Here is a 20,463-nt window from a genome sequence, read left to right as displayed (position 1 = left end):
CTGCAGCTAAGCACGGTTTTGTGTGCTTAGCTGCAGCCATGCATAATGTGTTTTTAAAGTCAATGTATTATTGACTTTAAAAACACATTTCCAACAGCTACACAAACAACGAAATGATTTAAATCTCAGAAGCTAAATAAGGACTCTACAACAAAAAGGGTGGAAAAAATATGTAGACAGATACACAGAAGGCTAACTACAAGAGTAACTAAAAGAGTATCAGCAAGAGTATTGTTTTGACACTAGAGTCCAAGTCCTCTTTGTTCCACTTTGTTTTCACTCCGAGTTGTGTCCATTTCTTCTTGGTATTTTTTAGTCAGCACAATAACCGATAATAAAACAGCAAATGAAATTCAGATTCTCAAATGATTTCTCAGATGATTTGATTTGTTTTTGGTCTTCTTTTTCTTCCTAGTAATTAAAAGGGAACAGCTTTGGATTTTGGACTGACAAAAATCAAGAGACCCCAATTGAGAATCACTGCTTTAATGTCAGCCATTCATTAAGAAAGTAAACACCAGAGTCATTAATACTTACTTATTAGTTATGGTGCACTACTTGAATTGCATTGCTCAGCCCTTTATGTATACAGAGGGCTAGTTTATGCAAGAACAACGATAGTGAAACAGCACAGACAGCCCCCGCCTAGTAGTCTTTATTTTTTAAATGCACACAATTAATTTTAAAAAACTCAAATAATTTTTCAAAAACTATGACCCAAAACTGGTCAACACATGTAAAAAAAATTCTAAAAAAAAAAAAAAAAAGACTTAATTTCCTAAAAACATACAAATCTTCAAATAATACTGGATCATAAAAGGGCCTCTCACGATAATGTCCCACCAGACTTTTATCATTATTTCACAGACTGTGCAACATTTCCATTCACCTCCTGAAGTACGCATCTGTCTCAACGCAAACAAATATCTGTCTGTAACATCTAGGCGTTCTAACCAAACTGTGGCTTAGGGATCAACCAAAACACTACAACTCATTTCCATAAAAACAAAACAGCAAAGTGAACGATGCAACACACAACTACTAAACAGCACTGACAAGATCTAAATTATGGGTGAATGCTAGCACCATGTGACTAGTTAATAGACTTACTGGTTAACCCAGAACAACAGTGTGTGTCGTTTTGTTTTCCTGTGCTGCCTGGCACCACCACTTTCCTGTAAAAAGAAAACGTAATCATGAGTTACATGTAAAAACGTGTCCGTTTTTGTGTTGATACAATGACACAGCCCACAAAACAAATAAGTTACAGACAGGCTCATCAATTATAGGAAATACCGAGAAAGAGACGTCTTTCATCCGGATTCCCACTTGGTGGTAACAGGATCAGACTCATGAGAGATGGCTTCATGCTGCTGTAATATCAGGTCCAGCAAGGTCAGAGCAAAAAGCACCAACTCCATTAAAGACCGATCCCACTGAGGGAGATTAGGTCTGTCCTGTCCCCTTCTATCCTCCTTCAACTACAGCGCTGATTACATCACTTGAGCAAAAATGTCTATTTTTGCAAAGGCATGCTCAGAAACTCATTAATCTTGCTTCGAAGAAGCAGCTACACCTAATAATGGCTAAGAGGTGCAGGGGAGCGGAAGTCTCTCACACACAAAACACACACACAGACACAAGCACACCTGTCACAGTCCATCTGTTACAGAAAACCCACAACTGATTTTTAGCACAGAGGAAACAACAGAGTCTTCACTCTGCAGAAAGGAGAGAAGAAACCATAATACTGAGACAACACCTGGACACACACATATGTGGACAAGGTCACTGCACTGGCAATTAGCCCCTTTCTATCGGAACGCTGGGAGAGCTGTTTGTGCACCTTGTAATTACCAGAGGAGAGGACGTGTTTTATTTGAGACTAGTGCTACTGACACAGCCAATGGGAAAAAACAAACCTGTGACTTATTCAAAGCAGACATTGGACAAGAGAAAATTATTATTCATCAGCCACCACACTAGCTGTTTAGAGTCTAAATAGGTGGAAGACTTAAAAAGTCTAAAATGACACTATACTTAGAGGACTTGGCAATTCATGGTTCCAAAAAAGTGGGGGGAAGAGAAATGAAACTAGTGCTTAGTTTACAAAGTTCTCTTCACCGGAGAAAATGGCAAATCTGATGAAATTATATGGCTGGAAAGGGTTGACTCATTGTGACCTTCCAACCACATCCTCTTCTGATAAATCACACAGAGCAGTGCTTCTTGATGACAGGCTTTCACGGTGCATAGTGCTCGCTTGAATACAGTCTGCCAGCGGCAAGGTCCTATGAAGGAAATGCAGTTCCACACCTCACATTATGGCCCATAAATACGGCCGGGAGTGCTGACGCCCACAGCGGGCGGCCGTTTGACGTGGGGAAAAAAGTAGAGAAAGTCCACTTAAAACCTCTTTCGTTGTCTGTTGCCCTTCTTGTGTAGGCTGAAAGTACATGGCGATGTTTGTAATACCAGACCGCATCACCTCGCATGCTTACTGATGATTAGGAAACGAGACAAACAGGCTCAGAAAACTGCTGCCAGTATCGATATTTCTCTGGTCCACACACAGAAAAGGGATCCAGTCTTTAAGTGATGACATGACAAATCTTGCTTCCGGGCCCAAACTACCCTGCGTAGGCGTAGGCTTTTGTGTTTTTAACATGCTTTGTATCTTGTTCTATTTAATCTCAAAAAGCCCCTAAAAACAGTCAGTGATCACTGTCGGCCTCTCTCGGTTTTTATTACCGCTGTTCATTTTAAAGATCAGTTTTTAAAACCTTACGATGTAACTACAGCCCAGCCCATGCATCAGTATATAAATGACTAACCTCGTATTGTGGATGGATTATCTCACTGGGTGTAAAGTTCGGACTATAGAGTGGTTGGGTGATGATGTTCCAACCAAAGTTTTGCAGGAGAGCGACAGTTTTACATCCGCCAACAACTGCTCACACTGTCAAGGCAATACACCAGACAATTACATCCACGCTCTTTGGTTCTGTCCACCAGTGCAGAAGTTTTGGCACGAGATATGTGAAGACTTATCAAAGTGTCTGAAATGTAAAATTCCAACCTCCCCTTTAGTATGCTTGTTGGGAAATTTGGATGATGTCACTACAGAAACTAATACAGTCCACATGGTTTTTACTGCCCTATGCATCGCCAAGAAAACGGTCCTCATGAACTGGAAAAATAAAAATAATCTTAATTCTAGCCAATATAGAAACTATCTAATAGATCACATTAGTCTCGATATAGCCTCTGCCACCACATTAGATCAATCCCTCTGGGCTCCTTTGATCGGCTCCATCACCTAGCGGGGTTGGGGGGTCGTGGTTTGGTCCCGCCTTGGCTATTGTGGTTGATGTGGAGGTTGGGATGGGCTTAGGGCACCTGGAGGACCCCTAGAGACGTTATCCCTGGAGGGCTTAACCCGGGGGTTGTGTTCATAACCTGGTTAGTGGCTCTGGTCGCTCTCAGAGGGTGTTCTCCTCGTGGCTGCGTGCAGCGGGGCTGGAGGATGGTCTGTGCTGGCGGACGTAGGTTACTGGCCTGGTGGCCTGGCTGCCCCTGAGTGGATCCGGGGCGGGCGTGGGGGTTTGGGGTTCGGGGGTGCTTCGCCTCCGTGCTGGGGCTCTGGCTGGGCCTTGGGGGCTTCGGTCCTCGTTGGTGTGTCGCCGAGGTTGTGGGCGGGTGGGTGCACGGGGGCTCAGCCCTGGCGCAGGGGGCCTCTTGTGCATCGGCCTAACCGGGGGGCTCTTCAACTGGCAGGGAGGTTGTTCCATCTTTGCAGGAGTCCACTCTGCAGGTGGGGGAGAGACATAGGAGAGGTGGAGAATAAACTTAACCTGGGTGTCTGTGTCTTGTGTAGTCTGGGAGATGATTGAATGTTGGGGTGGGTACAGTTTCCTCTGCGGTGGGGTGGGGTGGGCTGCCCCGGGTCCTGTGGGGCTTGGCGGTGCTGCTGCCGTAGGCCCCGGTCTGGATGGGCCTGGGCTCCCTTGCCTTGGTGGATACCAGAGGACGGGGGTGCCTATTGGGGTCAGCGGGGGAGCTGGCCCTAGGGAGGGACACCCTCCCCTCCCTTCTTTTCCTCCCCATCCCCGGCTGCCTCCCTCTTCCCGCTCCACCACACCCACCCACACAGGTAGGGCTTTGGGGTGCGGGTGTGTCACCAGGGTGCAGGGGAGACATTCCCCCCCCCCTCTGTCCTCTTCTGGCCACCTGTGCCTCAATTTTATCTCACAACTTAGACATCCACATTACTTACACTCTCATAACACACACACACACATATATATATATATATAGGGCCTTGAGGGTGGGCACGTTAACGGCGTCCAGTAGACGGTCTGTGTATTCAAACCTACCTCTGGCGCCGGTGCCCACCTCTCAATTTTAAATCCATGTAGACATTGAGGGTTCTCGGGAGGGGCCGTGCTAACACCTGCTGCTCTCTGGCAGCAGCACCATGCTCTCCCTTGTTTTAAACACACTTTAGAGCAACACGCAGCAACACTACACTAGAGCGGGAGGAGGAGGGTATGGGGTCTTAACACACCCCCGTTCTCTGCTAGCCATCGAGGCGGGGGGGCTGGGAAGAGATGCTGGCTGTCCGATTGGCCTCCCTGCTGCTGCGGAGCCTGGGGCGGTCTGCTTGCCTCCACCCCGGAGGGAAGGGTAACATCTCTTGGGTCTGGGTGCCGTTTCCCCCTCTGGGGGCGAGGATACCTGGACCCGGGGTATAGAGTATGTTTGGGGAGTGTGATTGTGTGTACATGTCCATTTACGTTTATTCCTACGTTGGGTGAGTGCTGAGTGTTTGTATATGTGTGCATGAGGGTGGGAATGCATGTCTGTGTCTGTGTGTGCCTGTTTGTCTGTGTCTATATGTCAGGTCGGGTCTTAGACTCCACCTCTCTGGGAACTCCCAGGCCCTCCAAGTGTGGAGGCCTATCTCCCCTCACCACACTCCCTGCCGGTGACTGATGCCCTCAGGGGTCGGTGCATTGTTGGTTCTTGGTGTCCGGGGCTGGGCGCTCAGGTCATGTGCCAGCTCACTCCCGGTGGCTACTTGGCGGGGCCTGGCGCCTGCTGCTCAGTCAGGCCTCTTCCGGGGCGCGGAGGGCCCTCGGGCCTCTGGCCTCTGTGCCTGCGGCTCGGTTCACTCTGGCACAGCTGGCTGCCGGCGGAGCCGGCGGGCACGCCGGTGCAGCCCCCTCTAGTTTCTGCCCGGTGGCTACTGGGTGACCCCTCGTCTGGGTATCCTCAGCCCTTCCCATGAAGGTGGCACGGATGCCCCTCCGGTGGTCCTCCTTGGGCTCTTGCACTCTGGGGCCTCTGGATGTCTGGGGCCTGGATCTCCTCCATGCCTGCTTCATGCCCTGAGGGACAGGGCTATGGCTCTCTACATCCTCTTGCAGACCATTACATGGGGAAACCATTTGAATACAAGCGCGCCGACCCACACAGGTGTGCACACAGGTGTTCACTGTTTGTAGACTTAAATAACACCTTTCTTGGCTGCTACTTCAAAGCACATTGTGCGCTGTCTGTCCTGCGTGCTGCACAACAACATTCAATATTTAGTATTTACTGCTGTTTACACTTAGCTAGATTAATGCGATGGTGTTGTGTATAGTATGTTGCTTTGTTTTGTTTTTTTGTTTTTTTTGCTTGTTTTCTATTCTTTTTCTCTCAACAGGTGATCCCGGAGATATTTTTTTTCCCCCCTTTCTCACTGTCCCTCTCCCCTTCTGTTTTTCTTTTCCTTCCTCTTTCTTTCTCCCTTTCCTATCCCTCACTCATGTCTGTCCCGTCTGTAACAACTGAAAATAAAATAAAATAAATAATAAAAACAAAGGTCGATCAAATGGACCAATACGGCAATGCCATGATGATCCATTTGGCAAAATAAATCCATTGGGTATCCTTGTTGGTCTTCAGACAACAATTCTGACGGCTAAAGAACCAAATGGGACAGGCAAAAAAAAAAAAAAAAAAAAAAAAAAAAGGAGAGCGACAGTTTTAAGGGCGACATGTGGACGCGCTGTGTCACGGAGAATGCTTACGCACAGTGCACGCAGTGTGCAACTGTGTTTTGGGACCGAAAAGGGGGACCGAAAATTGTTGGTTGACTTTCTGCCTGTTGGGACCACAATCAATGCTGACAGGTAGCGTGAAACACTGGATTTTAGAATCAGAGAAGAGGAATGCTGAGCAAGGGCGTAAGCATTCCCCACGTCACCGCGCCTCCACGATCGCTGTTTTTCTTTTAAAAACAGCTGAAAACTAATCTTTTTTGACAGGTATTTGGATGATGTTCTTTCATATTATGTTGTTTTTGTGCGATATATTTTTAAATTCCCTGTAAAGTACTTTGTAATAGATTCTTTGCTTAAAAAGTTCTATATAAATAAATATTATTTACTTAACTGTGCAGAGACCAAACCCACTAATCGACAGCTCAAGAACCATTTACAGAAAGCTAACCTTTTTATAATCTGTCTGAACTCCGGACACTTGCCTCCCCTCATGAACTGAGATTAGAGACTTAAGAGTAAAAATAAGAATGTGACGCCATAATAAGCTGCTCGAATATCCCGTGTCCCTTTTTAAGAAGACACACCATAAGGACTACAGCATCGAACATCGAGATGCACATGAGCTAAGTTTGAATAACGCCTCCTCGGGAATTTTACAATCCTGTGAAGACAGCTAATTACCAAAGACGCCGCTGTGTTCAGAGGGGTCATCCTCCGAGTCCTCACGCACTACAGCCAGGAGTGAGGGACACAGCTGGGCTTGATGACTCCAGCTCTCCTGCTTTTGAAGCCTGAGCTCAGATAACTGCTGGCCTGGTCAGTTAGTGGGCATCTGAAATTACACCTCCACCTTCCCGGAGTGGCCTGCCCGTCAAGTCCCTCCACTCCTTTGCACTGTATCTCAACATTTACAGTCTGGTGCGGATAAAATTGAAACCCTACCTCTAGCCATCGCCAACAGTAAAATTGCAAGTATGTTAGGAACAATTACAAAGGAGCTCGGGTATCGACTCAAAGCAAAACTTGGAGAATTATTACCTGACTCTGCAGCTCCCCTCAGCTTTGCAGGGCTTTTCGGCCTGTGACATTACTGTGTGGTTGCTTTTACTCACAAGAAGAAGAAGAAAAAAAAGCTTTCAAAAGTCACCCTCGAAAACCTATTGAACACCACACAGCAGATGGACACAATCACAGACTAAAGGCCTCTTTACACTGTTTGATTTTGGACACCTTTGGGAAAGGTGGCAAAAATCTGTGGCTGTCTCTCAAACGCACCAATCAAAGACAGCTGCCCTGTGGCGAAATTCACACCTTCACTAATTTATAACCAGGTTCTGACTGTGTGACTCACGCTCCCACCAACATCCAAAAAAACCAAACCAAAAACATAAAATCATGCCGATTCCCCTTCGAGGTGACTCCATAAGTGGACCATCACATGCAAAAGCAACAGAAAGCAACATAAAAGAAAAAATATATATTTCAAAACACGTTTTGCGCACTTTTATGTGATACTGTAATTTCCACAGATAAGAGCAGCACAAACCAGATGACGCAAGCAGATGATTTGTCTCTGCCCTCATATTCATCAGCTTTACGCTGTTCTTTAATCACACAATCTGATCTCACGTTGTGTGACATGAGTCTTACAAAGGTTGTTTTACAGTCTAGTACACACACAGATGAAAGCATTGAAACATCCACCAGGTTGATTCTGTTCATCTGGACGTAGAATTTTCAGCATTTACTTACCTGGATGATTAAGCATGCATCAAGAGATTCACTAGTAGAGCTCAAACAATGCCGGATTTTGTTTTTAGGACGGATACTGATATTTGGTTTTTTTAAAACTCCACTGACATATAGTTTTTTTCTATCATAGACATGAAACAAACAAATTAGCCTAACATTTCTTACGTGCTGCAATTTTTGAGCCCACATTAAAAGATTCTGTGAAAGCAAACAAGTTTCGAAACTTTTCTGACAGTTACTAGTTGCTTAACTTAACTTCTTCCTTTCATTGTTGAAAAACTGTGATAAATCTAACAGCTAGATAGAAACACAAGTGCAAATTAAGGATACATACAAAGGCTGGCATGTCAAGTTAAAAAGTTTGGGTTACTTGTTTTCACTTGGGGCATGTGCTGCTCAGCGAGATTAATGGCTTAGTGAGCTTCTTTGAGCTTAAAGTACCCTAAATCCCCATGGTAACAGGTTATATGTTAAGCATATAACCTGAGGACAGTTTTAGAGTTTTGGTTTAAAATCTAAAATCTGATTTAAATCTATCATTTACAGCACGTTTAAAGTGCTAATCTTTTAAAATCTCTGCTGGGAAAATGTGTTTTATATGTGAAACACCTGTTTACTCAGTAACATTAATTTGAGTTAATCTGCCAACAAACTAAACCGCTTTCAGCGATCTCATTTATTGGGACAATAAACCTTTAGTGTTCAATAAATCCAGTTTAAAGTTTCAGGGCTTCTAATCTGCAGCCGTTACCTTGGAAAAAAACCTGAGCGCAGAAAGTGCACTCATCATAACTTGAATTAAAATATTTATTTTACCGTTCTGCGCGTTAAATCACCAGATTATTAATTTTCTGCAGCATTAATTTTGTCTTGCAAGTGTGTTGCATTTTACTCGGATACTTTTTCTGTTCTTTGGAGAATTTTAATCACTATTTATTATCACCATCTGATAACGTCTCTGGCTAGACTAGGTGGCACACACAGGGATCATATTTTGGTGGAAGAAGAGTCACATTACCTACAAAAATGCCCATTTTGATGTGAGTGTGCAGAGCTTGAGGCAGAAAGCCCAACTTGACAGAAAAAAACTGATAAACACTGTCATGATGCCCACTACCTCCAACTCAGGCTTTGGGTGTTGTCGAGCCAGCTAACGCAAAGAAACCTGACTCTGTTGAACTTTGTTCATAGCACTGCCCTCTGGTGATGAAAAACATGCTACTGCAGGCTTAATGCAATTAAAAAATTAAATCAATATGAACTGGTTTTGAAAAGAAAAAAGCATTCTGAAAACCTCAATATCAGCAGTACCATCTTATACTTTAATCAATGCAACTATTCCGAGCACCTTCGAGGCTGCAGCGGTGCAATATCCACTTCACAGCCCAGCTCCTGAACAGATCGACTGCTGCATATCTATCTATCTCTTTACAGCCTAATCCAGACTAAAGCTGGTATGAATCACTTCCCCTCTCAGACGTCCTCTCATCTGATGCTAATAAGAACAGTCAGTCTTTGACTCCAACACTGTTACTGGTTCATAGCCGACTTCAATTATGCATTTCATCTGTTAGCATTTTTTTCACCTCCTAGTATTTTTAGAGCCATATTCATGAATGCACACACTCACACAACACGCCCTCCCTTTTACATATGTGTGTGTGTGTGTGTGTGTGTAATTAACCTCCAAACCTTCCTTCCAACCTAATGTGTTTCTTTGCAGTGTAAATTCTCACTAGTTTTACAGAACCTCTACACCCTTACCATTTTACATGTTTACTACCTTCATGGCAGAATGCAACTTTGGGTCACATGACCAGAAAGGTTGAAAAGGAAAGAGATTGTGAGAATTGTGAACACACGATACTGACCCACATTCTTACAATGTTGCAGTTTCAGCGACTTGCTGATTTGTATTTACACACATTTTTCCAATGACGACTTTGAGCTGCACTCAGCGTGTCAAAGAACTACATGCTGGTCAATATCTATCAGTTCGATAAAGAAATAAAGACTCTGTGTGTACGTATTTGCTGTGGTGGAGTAAATGTGGTGTATTAGTGTTAGTGTGTGCAAAGAAAGGAGCTCTCCTTAACACCTTTGCCTTGTCTGCACACACAGAGGGAGGGAGCCCCATTGGAGACAATAAACATCCAGCTGCAGACACAAAGAGGTGCCAGCCAACGCGTGGATGCGATTAGCTAGTTGTGTGTAATAGCAGTAATACAGAAGTTGTGTGACAGTCACAACGCTTTCACACAGCGTGGGTGTAAATCTGTGTGTATCAAGCATTCATTTGCACATTTATAATGCACTGTGAGAGGGGGTAAGAACATCTATGGTTTGAGAAGTAGAACACAAAGCGATCCTGCGTTTTTGCTCTGGTTTATTTTATCACATATAAATGAATAATTTAACAAAAATAACTTTACCTCTACAGTTTAAACAGTGACCATTACATTCAACTTTTGTCCTTGTAAACTCCATGAAGCCTTGAAAACCACAGCGCACATAAATATTCAGCAGCTCTACACACGCGCACACGTAATAACACTTTTCTGATGCAATGTCACTATAACCTGGAGAGGAGCTTTGAATTTCCTTCCCTGAGCTGTTTATGATGCACAGAGAAGGAAAATACAAAAGAACAGACCGGTGCCTTTGATTCCGGCGGACTACGGAGAACAGCGAGGTTGTGCGTGTGCGCGTGTTCTCACTGTAATGAGTTTCAGTCGACTCCCAAACTCCGCCGCGGTTCTTGAAGGCTGTGTGCGTTTCTTTGGCAGGTTTAATGTGTTACGGTGACATTCAGCTAAAAGTGGCGACAGCTCAGTGATAAAATTTCCTGTTGCTGATATAAAGACAACTCGCACTACTTCAAAAGGCATCACGTTCCAAACCCTCCGCACTAATTGCTCTTGACACCAGTGTGTGTCTGTGTGTTGTTGGTCCTGTTGTTGTTTTCACTGCTTTCAATCACCTGGTGTTAGTCTGTGAGTGAATGGCTATGTAAAGTAGAATAGGTTAGCTTCTAATTTTAAAAACAAATGGCTATAACTGTGTCACAATGTGTTTAAACACCACTTGCATTTAATCATTAGTCATTATTCATCTCTGGCTCTCTTCAACAGTGTGTGTTCTGTCCTCTTTTCCTCCCATCACCCCCGGTCGGTCTTGGCAGATGTCTCCCCCCTCCCTGAGCCTGTTCTGCGGTTTCTTCCTGTTACAAGAGAGTTCTTCCTCCCCACTTTCCCCAAGTGCTTCCTCATAGGTGGTTGTCTGATTAATGGGAATTCTTTTTGTTTTATTGTAAGCTCTTTACCTTACAATAACGAACCTTGAAGCAACTGTTGTTGTGTTTTGGCGCTACATAAATAAAACTGAATTGAAGTGAAGTGAACTGAGGGGAAGCAGCGGTGTTTATAAAGGAAAAAGACATTTCAATAAGGAGCACGTGAGCACCAAATCATGACTGCTAAATGTAACTTTTGGTATACAAAGCAGGTTATTTCCACCTTAACTAAAGTGACACTGATTTTTGTTTGCGTCAAATAAGCGCTATTAATGTAATACTATACAACTGTTTTTAATTTAATTGAATAAATTATTATTTTTCCTTCCAGTTGTCTTAACCTGGAGCTCCTTAGTTGGCCTTGGTTTGCTGTTTTGTGTGGAGCTGCTCCAGCATGTGCATCAATAACTGAGCGCTAAGGCAGCGAGAAACCTCCGCATGTTCTTCCCAAGTTGTAGAGCGGAGTGGGGGCCTGGCTTCACAGTGAGCTGTGAATGAAATCAATCCATTGTGGGGCGAAGCAGAAAAAAAGAAAAACACTAAACAGCGCCGGGTAATAGGAGCGCGTCAGAAACGGTGAACTCTGCCTGTGTCAACAATGCCTCTGTTTTTATTTAACAATCTAACCAAACACAGAAGCGCAGATACTAATAAAAATGAGCCGCTGTTAAAATGAGCTTCCTGTGATGGTTATGCTGCTCCGGAGAAGTAACGAAGACAAAGCGCTGTCGGCTACATTCTCATCCGCAGGTTTTTTCTATTTATTTAGGTTTTTTTTTTCTTCCAATTCTCGATATTGCAGCGCTTTGAGCAAACATCGTGCGAACACATCCTCCCCTTGTTCCGCTCCGCGTTCGTGCACAAAGCGCTCGTAATCAGAAAATGCAGAACTGTATCGAAATCCTAGGGAGAGCAAACAAAGCCTTACCCAAATACTGTTACGGGTCCTCAATGGATGCTGCTGCTGCGGCTTTCCGGTGGTTCATTTTGCTCCCGTCCCCCTTGTTGCACAGCGAGCATGCGGCTCGCTTTGGCTCGCCTCTGCTCTCTGGTCACTGTGAAGATATCCACTACTACGCTGAGAGAGCAGAGCGGCTGTGTTGTCTATCACATTGTTGCTGGCCTTTTCCACCACCCCCCCCCCCCCTCCTCCTCTTTTTTTTTTTTTTTTTTTTTTGCGTTTTTAAAGGGGGCGGGGCCAGCGAGGTTTTTTTTTTTCCCCTTTGTTAGTGCGCCACGGATAAGGCTTGCTGGCCAGAAGGAAGGAAAGAAGGGATAAAGGAAGGAAACTGATATTAAAATTAAGTTTGATTTTGACTGTGAGTTGGATGAGGGGTCATGGTGTGCAAAATGTCAATAAGGCAATAAGGCTAATATTGATACAGTGATTCCAAACCTATGGAGTCAGGTTAGCCCTTCATACTGACACTTGGAAATTCAAAATTTCAACAACAGACTGTTACTGGAAAATATGAAGTTCTTTTCATTGTTATGTTGCAAGTTCATTGCCCGATGAAGGTTTAACTCGCCACAACGAGTTAAACCTTCATCGCCACAACCTTCTTCTGCACATCCATGATGCCAATCTCCCATTCCACCACATCCCAACTTTCTCAACTCCGGATTGAGATCCGGTGATTGTGTCAGCCAGATGAATACAAAGAACTCAATGTCGTGTTCAAGAAACCAGTTTGACATCATTAGATGTGTAGACTGTGCTCACAACAGGATGAGCATGGTTAACAGCAATAATGTGGCTGTGGTGTCAGTTGGTGCTATGGCGCCCAAAGAGCGGCAAGAAAAGAAGTAGTTGTCCCCTACCACCACCAGCCTAAACCACTGATAAAAGGCAAGATGGGCCCATGCTTTGAGGTCATATGATGCCAAATTCTGCCCCTATCATCAGAATGTCACAGCAGAAATCTAGACTTTTGAGACAAGGCAATATTTATCCAGTCTTCTGTTATCAAACGTTTGTGAGCCAGTACAACTTGTAGTCTTAGTTTCTTAACCCACAGGAGTGGCACACACATTAGTTTGCAGCTGCAGTCTGATGTTCAGTTTGAACTTCAGTTGGCCTTCTTGGCCATATCCGTGTGCCCAAGTGCACTGATTTGTTCCCATGTGATTTGATGCCTTGTGATTTGCATTAATCTGCAGTTGAACAGGTATGCCTAATGATGTGGCTGGCAAGTGCGTATGTTTTTTCTTCATGTAGGCTGTGGCATTTAAACAATGCTCAGCTGGAACTATCCTACAGACAGTACTATGGGGCCCAACATGAAAAGAAAATATCTCCCACATCAATACACCCCCACCAGTCTGAATTGTTGTAAAGATTTTGGTGATCCTGTGTGAATGGTAGCCTGAGTTTCCTGTTTTCACCTGATGGGAATGGCACCAGGTGTGATTTTCTCTTTCAAGGATCAGCTGGCTTTGTGCTCAGAGATGCTCTTCTGTATACATTGGCTGTAACACACCAACTTGTCTTCCTATCACCTTGAAGCAACCTGGCCATTCTCCTCTGACCTCTGGCCCTCCTCCTCTCTGGACATTTTCTCTTTTTCACACCATTCTCTGTTAAAGCCGAAAGCTGGTTGTGTGGGAAAATCCCAGCAGATCAGTAGTTTCTGAAATACATAGAGCAGCCCATCTGTCACAACAACCATGCCACATTCAAAGTAACCTAAATTACATTTTTCTTCCCCCATTCTGATGCTTGAACCTTGTATTTCAGAAAGTCCATATCTACATGCCTAAATGCATTGATTTGATCACATGTGATTTGCAGTAACCAGCAAATGAACAGGTATACCTATTGATGTGGCCAAGAAGTGTGTGTTTTTGTCTTCGGGTAGGATGTGGCTGCCATATGATTGACTAATTAGATATTTATGTTAAAGAGCAATCGAACAGATGCACCTAATAAAGCGATAATTGAGTTTATGGTCATATGATCATCAAATTCGATTCAATTAGACCAGGGGTCGGCAACCCTAGGCACGCGTGCCACAGTTGACACGTTAACTGATGGCTGACACACACACACTGATAGCTGGACTGGCCATCGGGCATACTGGGCATTTGCTTGGTGGCCCGGTGACTTTTTTGTTTTTCTTTGTAACGGTATAAACAATGAAAGGTGGTGGATTGGCCAGATGCTGGTCACTGTGTAAAAATAACTCAGTTGTTTGGTAGTGGCTATGGCGGTGCTTCCTCAGATTCAGTAAAATTAGCAAGTGGTGGAGGCCAGCAGGTGGATGAGAGAAAGGGGAGGCAGGAGGAGAGTCATGGCCGCTGGTCTCGGCCGCTGTTCCAACTGTCAGGTGAACTGAACTTTAGGTAAGAAGTTATCTATCTGGGTCAGATATAAACCAAGTTTAGGTGTAGTTTATTTTCGTTGTGCTGACTTTTTACAGACACTCTCTCTACTTTTAAGATTTTTTAAGTTAGGACTGGATCATGTGACCCCGAATCCACCCTGCAATAGGTGTGGGCCGCTGGGGGATTCCCATGATGCATTGAGTATTTCTTCTTCAGTCACCTTTCTCAACCACTATGTGTTAATAGACCTCTCTGCATCGAATCATACTTGTTATTAATCTCTGGTTCTCTTACAAAGCATGTCCTTTGTCCCAACTTCTTCCTCTCACCACAGCTGGTTCTGCTGGAGGTTTCTTCCTGTTGAAAGGGAGTTTTTCTTTCCACTGTCACCAAAGTGCTTCCTCATAGGGAGTCATATGTCATATGATTGTTGGGATTTTCTCTGTATGTATTATCATCAGCACCATAAGAACCATCATAAGAACCATCCAAGATGGCGCCGCGGATGGCAGCCTCGGTACTGCCATCCGCTGCCTCGGTACTGCCTCGGTACTGCGCTCTCTGGTGCGCTGGTGAAACTACGTCGGCGAGGATTCCGCACGGCACTCCCCTCCATTCACCTCGCGAATCTCCGCTCTCTTCCAAACAAAGTCGACAAATTACTGCTCTTAAACCGGACTAACAAGGACTTTGCACGCTCTGCTGCCCTCTGCTTCACTGAAACCTGGCTCAGTGAGCGTGTAATCCTGGAGAGTTACTAAGGGTTTTAGTGTGTTATGAGTGATGTTAGTATTTTGAGTTCACTGTTAAGTTTTATTAAGTTAAATTATTTTGTTGAGAATTAATAAAATAGAAGATGTCTATAATGTCCTGATGGTCCTTGAAGTATACAGGGGGAAGTACCGCCTCCTGCCGTTCACTGCGTAGCAGCTACGGATATCAGGAAAGAGGGAGAGGAAGAAAAGTCCGTTTTTTCCAAGTTGTAAGCGTGGTTTCTTTTATTCAGTCGGATTGTACGGTGGAAATAAACTATCTGGAAATTTTTGTTAACCAGAAAGGAGTTTGTTACTGCTCGGATTCTTCTGGGTGAGTTAATTTGTTGTGAACAAGAATATTGTGAGTTTAAGCAACTAATGATGACATGCTAGCGGCTATCGCGGCTATTGCTATTAGCCATGTGGCTGTACATGTGTGATTGTAAGGATTAAACTGTATGTTAGAGTTTGTTAGCTTCTAATGACGATGCATGTAAAGATTGTAAGTTATATGTATGCTGTAGATGTTGATATGTTCCTATATCAATCCTTAATTGTGTTCATTGTGAGATGAATACAGTTTAAAGAAAATGGGGTTATGTTTCTTTGTAGTTGTGCTACAACGCTGCACCATCGCCATTTTGAAGCTCCAGGAGAGCCCATTTTATTGGTTACTTTGGTAAGAAGTTATTATTGTCTATGTTTTGGAATATTCTGTCGTTCTTTCTGTATACTGGAAAGTAAAATGCAAATTTGTTAGTATGTATGAACGAAACGTAAGAAAGGATATATGTATAAATGACTAAATATAGATTTTTGAATGTTATTCTGACTGTTCAGGTTTTTTTTTACTTGGGAGTACAGTTCAGTGATGATCCAGTCCAAAGATGGCGAGCCACCCCTCCAAGATCCTTGAGATGATTGTTTTAAGAAGAGAACTAAATTCTTTGGATGAACCATGAACTGTACAAACTCTACTTAAGTGGTAGGACAGATTTGCACATCCTGCAAAGAGAATCCTCATTGCTGGACTCACACTTAAGGGTGTCGGCTGACACGAGAGAGAGAGACTGAGTCAAATCCCCCGGGGTTGTGTGTGTTTTGTTTATTATTTTCCGTGACTTGGGCCCAATTTTTCCTTTCATGTACTGTTATTGTTTTCATTGTATGTATTTGAGATTCTTTAATTGTGAATACAAACGGATCTGTGGCGGAGGCGTGGTCCCGGGCGCGGCTGCAGGGGAGGGGTGGTGCAGTGAGCTCAACGGGGCGGTGCTGGAAACGCAAGTGAAAACAGCTGATGGCGTTTTGGACTGATGATGCTTTCCTTACCCTTTATAGTGAGACGGGAGAGGAGCGGAAGGGGGCCGAGAGATCAGCTGTGTCCGACAGCTGTCAGACTGTGGTCGGTCATCACGTACAACACAAAATAAAGCTGGTGTCTGAAAACAAAGTCCTGTGCCTGTGTGTAGTGCATTCCACAGGATCAAACCAAGTTCTCTGAGCGTTTCATTAGTCATCCACTCTGCTCCAGTAGTCGAACCTCAGCTATTGGCCCAACACACAGGTAACCATTTAAATCTGTATCCCAAGTGTTGAAAGGGGTGTTACAAGCGAGTCCCAGACGCTGTCTTAAATCTGCCGGGCTTCCAACTTCACCGGGCGGACTGCGAAACAGAGCTCTCAGGGAAAACAAAGGGTGGTGGAGTCTGCTTCTACATTAATTAAGGTTGGTGTACTGATGTCACAGTGTTACAGAAACACTGCAGCCCAAACTTGGAAAGTTTTTTCATCAACTGTAAACCTTTTTTATTCACCGCGGGAGTTTTCTTCCTTCATGCTGGTCGGAGTTTACATCCCTCCACAGGCCAACGCGAACAACGCACTGTGCGAGCTGGCTGACCAGATTACTACCCTGGAGAGGAAATCCCCGGGTTCCTTTACAATTATTCTTGGGGATTTTAACAGAGCAAACCTAAACTACGAACTCCCTAAATACAGACAGCATATAGACTGCCCCACCAGGGACAACATCATACTGGATCACTGCTACACCACTCTAAAAGATGCCTATCGCTCTGTGCCCCGGGCAGCTTTGGGACATTCTGATCACTGCCTGGTCCATCTTATTCCAGTTTATAGGCAAAAACTCAAATGTGCGAAGCCTGTAGTCAAAACTGTGAAGAAGTGGACTAACGCAGCAAAGCAGGAACTGCAGGACTGTTTTGACTCCACTGATTGGACTGTTTTTGAAGCTGCATCTGAGAACCTAGATGAGCTCACGGACACTGTGACATCATACATCAGTTTCTGTGAAGACGTGTGTGTGCCAACAAAGACCTTTTGCACATACAACAACAATAAACCATGGTTCACTCCTAAACTCCAACATCTTCGTAAGGCCAAGGAGGACACCTATAGAAGTGGTGACAGGGCCCGTACAAGCAAGCCAGGAACACACTGACCAAGGAGATCAAAGCAGCTAAAAGGATCTACTCCCAGGAGCTGGAAGAACGGCTCTCAGCCAACGACCCAGCATCAGTGTGGAGGGGCCTGCAGGAAATCACCAGCTACAGACGCCCCCCACCCACTATTGAAGCAAACAAAGACCTGGCCAACGAGTTAAACACTTTCTACTGCAGGTTTGAGATGGACAGACTCCCACGCCCCACCCTCCCCCCCCCAGGGACATTGCTTGAGCCATTGACCCCCAACACACCTTCCACCTCTCCCCCCTTCACCCTCCCCCTCCCCAATCCAGTCTCAACAACCACCCCCACCCTCCCCAATCCAGACCCAACGACCACCACCACCCTCTCCAATTCATACTCAATGACCTCCACCACACCTCTCACCCCCCTTTCCTCCTCCCTGAAACTCAGAATACACACTGAGGATGTGAACCGACTATTCCAGAAACAGAAGCCCAGGAAAGCTCCCGGACCAGACGGTGTCTCACCCTCCTGCCTCAAAACCTGTGCGAAACAGCTGGCTCCCATCTTTACCCGCATCTTCAACAGATCCCTGGAGCTGTGTGAAGTTCCCTCCTGCTTCAAACGCTCCACCATCATCCCTGTTCCCAAGAAACCCACCATCACATGACTGAATGACTACAGACCTGTCGCCTTGACGTCTGTGGTCATGAAATCCTTCGAACGACTGGTGTTAGCCCATCTGAAAGACATTACAGGCCACCAGCTGGACCCTCTGCAGTTTGCCTACCGGGCAAACAGGTCGGTGGATGATGCAGTGAACATGGGGCTGCATTACATCCTGCAACACCTCGACCGCCCGGGAACTTATGCCAGGGTCCTGTTTGTGGACTTTAGTTCGGCTTTTAACACCATTGTGCCTGAACTTCTCTCCTCCAAACTCTCCCAGCTCAGCGTGTCACCAGCTACCTGTCAGTGGATCACCAGCTTCCTGACAGACAGAAAGCAACAAGTGAGGCTGGGGGAGATCACCTCTGAAACTCGGTCCCTCAGTATTGGTGCCCCTCAAGGATGTGTCCTCTCTCCACTACTGTTCTCCCTCTACACTAATGACTGCACCTCCAAGAACTCGGCTGTTAAACTTCTAAAGTTTGCAGATGACACCACCGTCATTGGCCTCATTCAGGATGGTGATGAGTCTGCATACCGGCAGGAAGTTGAGCGGCTGGTACTCTGGTGCAGTCAGCACAATCTGGAGCTGAACACTTTTAAAACTGTAGAGATGACAGTGGACTTCAGGAGACATCCCTCAACTCTGCTCCCCCTCACCATATCAGACAGCCCTGTGTCGACTGTGAAGACCTTCAAGTTCCTGGGTACCACCATCTCCCAGGACCTGAAGTGGGAGACCAACACTAACTCCATCCTCAAAAAGACCCAGCAGAGGATGTACTTCCTGAGACAACTGAGGAAGTACAGTCTTCCACAGGAACTGCTGATCCAGTTCTACACTGCAGTCATTGAGTCTGTCCTGTGCTCCTCCATCACAGTCTGGTATGGAGCAGCCACTAAACAGGACAGGAGCAGACTGCAGCGGACTGTACGGGCAGCAGAAAGGATCATCGGCGCCCCCCTGCCCTCCATCCAGGATCTGTACCTCTCAAGAACCAGGAAACGGGCCGGGAAAATCATCAAGGACCCCTCACACCCTGGACACAGACTTTTTGATCTGCTGCCCTCTGGCAGACGGTACAGAAGCCTGCAGACCAGGACCACCCATCATAGGAACAGTTTCTTTCCCCTCGCCATCTCCCTTCTTAACAGTTGACCTGTCACACTGCTCCCAATGCCAGACTGCAACTGCACCTTATGTAAATTCTCTAGTATTCATTCCACCTCATTTCATTTCTGTATTTTATGTATATAAGTTTAGATTAGTTATTTATAGTTGGTTTACACAGCTTTGTGTATGTATGTGTAATGTGTGTATATAGACGTGTGTGTGTGTGTGTGTGTGTGTGTGTGTGTGTGTTTTACATTGCTGTGCTTGAGAGCCACCATCTACCGGAACCAAATTCCCTGTATGTGTCTGCACATATACTTGGCCAATAAACACGATTCTGATTCTGATTCTGATCAGAGATGGGCGTTACTGTAATCCGATGACCTTTTTTCAAGTAACGAGTAAAGTAAGGGATTACTATTGCAAAGAAGGTCATTTGATTACTGTTACTTTCCCATAAGCACGCTGCGATACTGCGTTACTAAAACTGTGATTTTTTTGCGAGAGTGTCTCATGACAATGACGTAAGCAAGTGCGACGTTCGTGGGAACAGCTGTGTGCAGATCAACAATGGATAATATAAGGAGTGTGGCAGAGAGTATGACCGTGCAGCGTTTAAAGAGTGGAAATACTGACCTTACTTTGAGTTTGATTCCATAAAAAGTGATAAAAACATTAGTGTCCACTCTTCACTGCGTGGGAAGAAAACTTCTTTTTACAGTGAAAAAACCCATAAACTTCCAAGCAAGCACCGACAGTATGCTACCACGGGAATCCTTCCACTGACCGCTACGACACACCTGCACCAGGGCAAACCTCCGCCTGCCCCACTCCTGCTATACAGGTGAAAATATAGCAACAGGACCGCTGAGTCTTTGAATTTATTTATTTTCTGCTGTGTTTTATGTGCATTTATTTGAAAGAGTGAGTGTAAACACAAAAAACTATTTTATTTTATATGCTGGAATATGCAGAAAATAGGTTTAAATGTTAAACAAATTTCTTCCAGTCAGAGAATATTGCATATAATTTAATGTTTGTTTCATGTGTAAAGTTAAAAGATTAAAACTAATAA

At 44.8% G+C, this 20,463-nt stretch overlaps 1 protein-coding gene across 5 annotated transcripts in view; it reads right to left on the bottom strand.

Moving 5' to 3' along the window:
- The window catches only part of st6gal2a (ST6 beta-galactosamide alpha-2,6-sialyltranferase 2a), a 42,596-nt gene extending 30,378 nt beyond the window's left edge, over window positions 1-12,218 (bottom strand). For 3 of the 5 annotated variants that reach the window (XM_035906757.2, XM_035906758.2, XM_006788270.3), the window contains exon 1: window positions 12,023-12,218. The gene's annotated coding sequence lies outside the window, so the exon portion shown is untranslated. Of the gene's footprint in view, window positions 1-1,110; window positions 1,176-12,022 lie in introns of all 5 variants that reach the window. The other 2 variants (XM_006788268.3, XM_006788269.3) reach the window with 1 other exon arrangement.
- Between the last annotated feature and the right edge of the window lie 8,245 nt (window positions 12,219-20,463).

The sequence above is a fragment of the Neolamprologus brichardi genome, chromosome 16 (genome assembly GCF_056152115.1).
Source record: "Neolamprologus brichardi isolate AB-2024 chromosome 16, ASM5615211v1, whole genome shotgun sequence".
Lineage (NCBI taxonomy): Eukaryota > Metazoa > Chordata > Actinopteri > Cichliformes > Cichlidae > Neolamprologus > Neolamprologus brichardi.
This window is presented reverse-complemented; position numbering and strand designations above follow the sequence as displayed.